The sequence below is a fragment of the Limulus polyphemus genome, unplaced genomic scaffold, assembly GCF_000517525.1.
Source record: "Limulus polyphemus unplaced genomic scaffold, Limulus_polyphemus-2.1.2 Scaffold400, whole genome shotgun sequence".
Classification (NCBI taxonomy): domain Eukaryota; kingdom Metazoa; phylum Arthropoda; class Merostomata; order Xiphosura; family Limulidae; genus Limulus; species Limulus polyphemus.
This window is the reverse complement of record NW_013666010.1, coordinates 613,004-619,468: the sequence shown is the minus strand read 5'-3', so window position 1 is coordinate 619,468 and position 6,465 is coordinate 613,004. Positions and strand designations below refer to the sequence as shown.

The 6,465-nt window shown below is 32.8% G+C and overlaps 1 long non-coding RNA gene across 1 annotated transcript in view; it reads left to right on the top strand.

Moving 5' to 3' along the window:
- LOC111085456 overlaps positions 1-4,610 on the top strand; it is a 13,562-nt gene extending 8,952 nt beyond the window's left edge. Inside the window, exon 3 of the long non-coding RNA XR_002610287.1 lies at positions 4,453-4,610. This is a non-coding gene — a long non-coding RNA (uncharacterized LOC111085456). The remainder of the gene's footprint in view (positions 1-4,452) is intronic.
- The last annotated feature ends 1,855 nt before the right edge of the window (positions 4,611-6,465 follow it).

Genomic DNA, 6,465 nt, shown 5'->3' with positions numbered 1-6,465 from the left:
GTTTAGATTGAATGGTAATTTATAATCAGTCACAAGAACGTCGAATCTGAATCACTTGAAAAAAACACGGGGGTGCTTAACTTTTTTCCAGGTGTATATGTTAGGATAATATTAAAAACAAAATTCACTTTGCATATACTATAATTTTTTATCTAAAGAATGGAAATGATTGACAGTAGAAAAAAAAAAGGTAACAGAAAACCTCTGAGGTAGAAAACTTACGAATGCCTCCGATATAACTACATCTTGAATTAGCACTGGCTTCTTAATAACAAAATATTTATTCACGTGTTAGTGGTTTGGAAAAGGGGTGGGTGTGTTGATATACTCGCGCTATAGTTGTAGAGACATTAAAGCCAAGGTAATGTCTTTTGCAGCAGTGTATGTAGATAAGAAGAAAATAAATAAGTACACCGCCACGTTTCTATTTTAACTTTTCTACTTACGATTCGAACTGTATAAACATCCAATAATATTTTCCTTCTGCCTGCGGGCTTGAGAAGAATGTAATCTTTTTTGTGGTTATTTTCGATTCCATATCACTATATCTATATTTAAAAACAATTTGGTAAGACGTCTATTGTATTGTCGTAAGCTATATATATCTTTTTTTTAAAGTTTTGATTTAACTGTTTGCTAGAGAGGATTGCTAAGATGATGATGATGACGCTAGATTTAGAAAGATAATAAAACTGGGCCAAGAATACCTAAAATGTCCATGAATGTTAATAATAGAGAGTTTGTGAAATATCTTGAAATAAGGATATATTATAAATACGATAATCAGCAAAGCACTAAGTTCAGTGAATCAGTTAGTTCAATGAATGTGAAAGTGAAGTGGATGATCGAGCAAAGTTAATAAGTTTTAATTTATTCTGTATTTGTTATCAATCAAGGAAATTTCTGTTAAAAGTGAAAAGGCTATTTTTAACTTAAGCATACGATTGTGTACAAGTATAATAGGCTGAAGTAAGTGTTAAGGAAGTAGTAAACTAATTAGTTATCGTTACATGGACTGACCTTCACATTACTTTCACTAAGTAATTTAAAAGAACCCACTGAACGGTAGAAATGAGAAACATCTTACAACACATGTGTCAAGAGTTGGATTATTTTGATGAAAAAAAATTTTAATTTTAATTCAAGATAACCAAAAGAGCATAAAGCTAGATAAGAAACCTATTAGAGTTGATAAAACAATGAAAAGAAGAACAAGAAGAAAGAGACAGAGTATTAAAAAAATGTTGAAAAGAAAGTGATAGAAAATTAAAAGAAGAACAAGAAAGAGATAGAAAAATTGGAAGAACGTGAAATGAAATTAAAAGACCAAAAGGTGATAGACTGGAACTTAAAAGAGGAGTTCAAAGAAATGCACTACTTAAACAAGAATTAAAATCAAAAATAAATTTGATTGAAGACAAGATCAATGAGGCTACTGAAGACATACAGAGAAATTACAATAACAAAACTGAGGAAGTACAAAAAGACTGAAATGACAAAATTGAAGAGGGACAAAAAAGGGCATGAACAAAGTAAAGTAAAGAAGTACATCAGCAAAGTAGAAAAGAATATCAGTGACCAAATATAATATGTGCAAAATGAATTATTAAATACAACAATATAATCAGCCATATGTCTTTCTTCTTCTACCAGATTTCCAACTTAAAATACCATCTACAAAATATGGAATAGAAGAATTTATTTGGTCGACACCCATTATCACTACTTCTGTGCCATTTGTTACCGCAAGACCTTCTTGTACTACTTCAGCCATTTCACTACCAAATCCAGTTCAAGAACTTAGTTGGTTGTTTCAACAACATTGCACTATTGAGAAACCAACAAAGTATGATAGAAAGGTAACATGGAAAAGATATTAGTTTGAAATTACTTCCAAGACAAACATATGGAAGAACGGACAACAAAATATTCATCTTGTGCCCATTTAACAGGACCAGCTTTAACAACATTAAGTAAACTTCCAGCTGAAATCCGCAACAACTATCAAGCATTGGTAGCTGCTTTATCCAACAGGTTTGAAGTGACACGCCAAAAGGAAATATCCAGAGCAAAGTTCTGAGACGGGGTATAGAGAAAAGAAAATAGCTCAGCTAAAGTTGCAGAAGACTTAGCAAATGCTTGCTTACTTATTTTACCAGAACATTAATCGTAAAATGATGAATTTGTTGGCATATAATCAATTTACATATGCCATATGAGACGAGGATATGAGAATTTGAGTGAAGCAAAGTAGGTGTACATCTTCAAAGAAAGCCCTGCAGTTGGCAAAGGAATTTAAATTCATTAAAGTTGCAGATAAACACCTAAAGACACCTTCTAGAAGGTGCAGGATCAACAGAATCTGTAGCTTTTAAAAGTCCTATTTACAGCAACAAGTTTTGAACAAAGTGAAAAACAGAAAAGCAGTTTATCGACATATAGTTTTTTATGTACAAAAATATACTCGTGTATATATATATATATATATATATATATATATACATATACAGTACTGTGCAAAAGTATTAGGACAAAGTCAAATATTAGATTTCAGGCTACTTTCAAAGAACAATGGAAGGTAAACCACAGGTGAAACATCAAAATCTTATTAATCTTCATATTTAGTGAAACAGAAACTCAGTGGAAGTGCTTGAGTTCACCAAACAGTTAATATTTTGTGCGTCCCCCTTTTGCTTTAATAATTACATACAGTCTTTCAGGCATTGTTGCAACATACTTAATCAAAGTGTCCTCTGGGATTTTACTCCAAATGTCTCTCATACAGTCCCATAAAATTTCTTTAAAAGTAGCTTTTGATTTGTCAAGTTTTTGATTTATCAAATCCAAGATCTGCTCATTTGGGTTGAGATCGGGGCTCTATAGGGGCCATTGCAGCATTTGAATAACTCCAGCAGCTTCTTTCTTAGCTAAGTAATTTTTGCATAGGTTGGATGAGTGTTGTGGTCATTATCTTTTTGGTAGTAGAATACTCAAACCACTGGGTACACCATGACGGATCAGTATCTGATGTTACTTACGCTGGTCCATTATTCCATCTATTTTGCAAATATCTCCTGTCACCTCAGCAGGAAAACACCCCCAAACCATCAGACTGCCTCCCCCATGCTTCATGGTAGGTGCTATGTATAGAGGTAAGTATCTTTTACCTTTCTTCCGCCGAACGTACAACCAACGCTTTGAACCAAATATTTCAAACTTGTACTTATCCGCCCATAACACCCTTTTCCAATCATGAGCAGTCCAGTTTTTGTACTTTTCAGCAATTTCAGTTTCTTGACAATATTTGGAGATCGAAGTAAAGGCCTTCTTGATACTTTAGTTCTGGACACTTTTCTGTCATTTGGTACATGGTCGTTTGTCTCATGCTTGAGATCAGTGGCAGTCTCCCTTCTGTCCCGAAGGCTGCATAAACGAAGATACTTAACGTCAGTATCATTGAGTTTAGGTGTTCTGCCTCTTCCTTTCTTATTTTCAAATTTACCTGTCTCGTTCTCACGATCTAGGGTGTACTTGACAGTGTTTGGGGAGCATTTCAAGTCTGCAGCAATTTATCCGAGAATCCAGACAGCATCACGTAAAGCTTTTTTTTGCGAATTCTATGCTCTACTGACAATTATCTACGCTTTTTGGGCCGTGGCATGACAACAAAACTTAATATAGTGTGTTAAACACTGTTTTTGTCAAGGTTTATTTGTGTAGTGCTATTAAATTGATTTCTTCTAGCATATACCGCTACCATATGCTACCTCCTTGCTAGGTTCTTTCTATATAGATAAGACACTGCATGGGGTACCATAACAGTTATTTCAGACCCTAAATTTGATTAGTATGTTCATTCAAGTGGAACCCTTATAACATGCCCTTGGTACAAGTATATGGGAATTCTAAAGAATGATAAGTATTCTCACCCTGGCTAATTCAGTTGTCAACAGGGATCAGTGAAGCATTACCATAGTGTTGAAATTTACATTCTGTAATGACATGGAAGAATTAGCCCATAACATGGAAAAATTGGCAAAATATTCTCTTGTCCTAACATTTTTGCATAGTACTATATACATATATATATATATAATGAGCACTAAGAAGATTTTAGTAAAGAATCCATTGTCAATCGTAGTTGTCACCTTAAAGTCATAATAGATAATGCCTATAGTAATAGCTCCCAAATGCATTGGAGATATGCCATCTACCAGACAAAATTAAATTCATTACTGTTTTATAGTGCTGATTTTAATCGCCTATGAACAATTAATGTAATTAATAGTATTGAAGCTATTTATTTTATTATATATATATATATATATATATATATATATATGTGTATACGTATGTATGTATCTGTGTGTGTGTGTTATTTTCAGAAACGTGAAATTGTTCATAATGGCACGCACTATATCATATATATATATTTTTTTATTTTGCTTTCAGGTTTACGGTATCACACTTAACAGATGAAATGAAGAACCAAAGAAAGGCACTTTGTTTACCTTTTTCAAAAACTTCCCTGACAATTGTACTGTGGTATTGCTTAATTTTATATAAGTTTATGTCTGCAGGTGATTTGTGTGTTTTTCTTTCATAAAACTAACAAATTATTCATCAGATTTTGGTTTTATTTACCACAATTAACAATCCACAGTTTGTTTTTATACATACGTGGTTTGATTTAAAGACATTTTATAATCAATATGTTCTTTGCTTCATCCACAAAGTTTCATTTGAATATTACTAATTCAAGTAAGAATAACAATGATTATGATTACTCGAAGACATATATTAACCCATTATAAACATATTATAATGACTCTTTATCGCTATATTTCTTCAGGTATACTGTTTCATCGTTCAATATATCTTTCTTGTACGGTAGATCACTCTAGACAAAATTATTTTTCAAAGTTAGCAGACTCTTGGAAACAAATCCAATAGATGACTGGTGGTAATAGAGATTATCGAAACTTGGTAATAAAATCGTGAACATTGGAAGTATTTAAACTTGAATTACTAGTATCCTGCAATCATATTAATAACGAATTTCTTCTTCTTCATCAGGATTCGGTACATGTTTTGGTCAGGTTCCCTCTCTGGAATTGTTACTTTGTTGTTGTATTACTCATAGTATGTTAAATTTTGTCCATTTTTCGCATTTTTAATAAACATACCCTTTTTTGTGCCACGTCCAATTCATGGGGTAATATTAACTTCACTTATGTATGATCACACTATTATTCCGTGTTCACAGTACAGTTCCGCTTCATACAAACACACACACATAATCCTATTTTTACATACAAAACCCTTTTAAAATTGAGCTACGTTTATGCTGTTTTATGCCATTAAGAAGTTCAACTTTACTCATTGTTTATGACTTTGTGTTTTCAAAATTATCTCAGTTATTATACATATACAATTGCAATACAAGAAAAATCAGCTTTACTGGCTTTTTTGCCTACTAGTAGCTCAGTGGCAAGTCTGTAGGCTTATAACGCTAACAATCGGGTTTTGATACCCGTGGTGAACAAATCATAGATAGCCTATCGTGTAGCTTTACGCTTAACAACAAACAAAGAAACTGTCTTTCCTTCATTAGCTCGGAACTGCAAATACAGCTTTTTGTTCTTATTTCTGAAATCAAAAATCCGATATGTATTGTGTATATTAAGTCGAACCCGATAACTCTGTGCTGAATAATATAAATATTTTCATTTAAGTTTTTGGTAAGTTACAAATTATATGTAAGTATTTCGAGCTCTGTTGTATTTCACTTATTGTGTTTTGTGTATAACACGGATAAATGTATTAAAAACACACACATCAACAAACTACAGCAAATACAAAACGAATGTTAACGAATTTTAACGAAAGCGTTTAGAGTCCCACGATCAACAAATTCAGAATTTTTACACAACTATTCAAACATGCCAACTCTATCAGACAGACTCCTGGATAACTCGCTTCAATATTATAAGAAACATATTAATAAAAATGAACTGATGAGCAAACTAGAGAGTTACATAATACACGATGAACCAAGCTCTAAATACCTCTCCCCTCTAAGCATCATAAATAAGAAATGTACAGTGCTAGGCTAACTGAATCCTGAATGTAACAGAAAGTAAAGTAGAGAAGATAATAACTTGTACATTGCACTAGTATTTTGTATCTAAGTTCTCGTCTTTATTCGGAACATTACACCTTGTTTTCGTGTTGCTATATAGTTTAGCAATCATGTACGATTGTGGAATATTGTTCTAAATGTACTGTATTCCCCACAATTCAACAAGACCTGTGGCCTTGTTTTGACCTTCCCAGTATTTACATAAATCCATGCTGCCTGAAAATGTCCATATTGGAACTTTGTGCAGAACAAGCCTTAGCTCTGTGTGTGTTCCATTGGCTTCTTTACCATCAAAGTATATCGTTTCACCACACATGCTATAT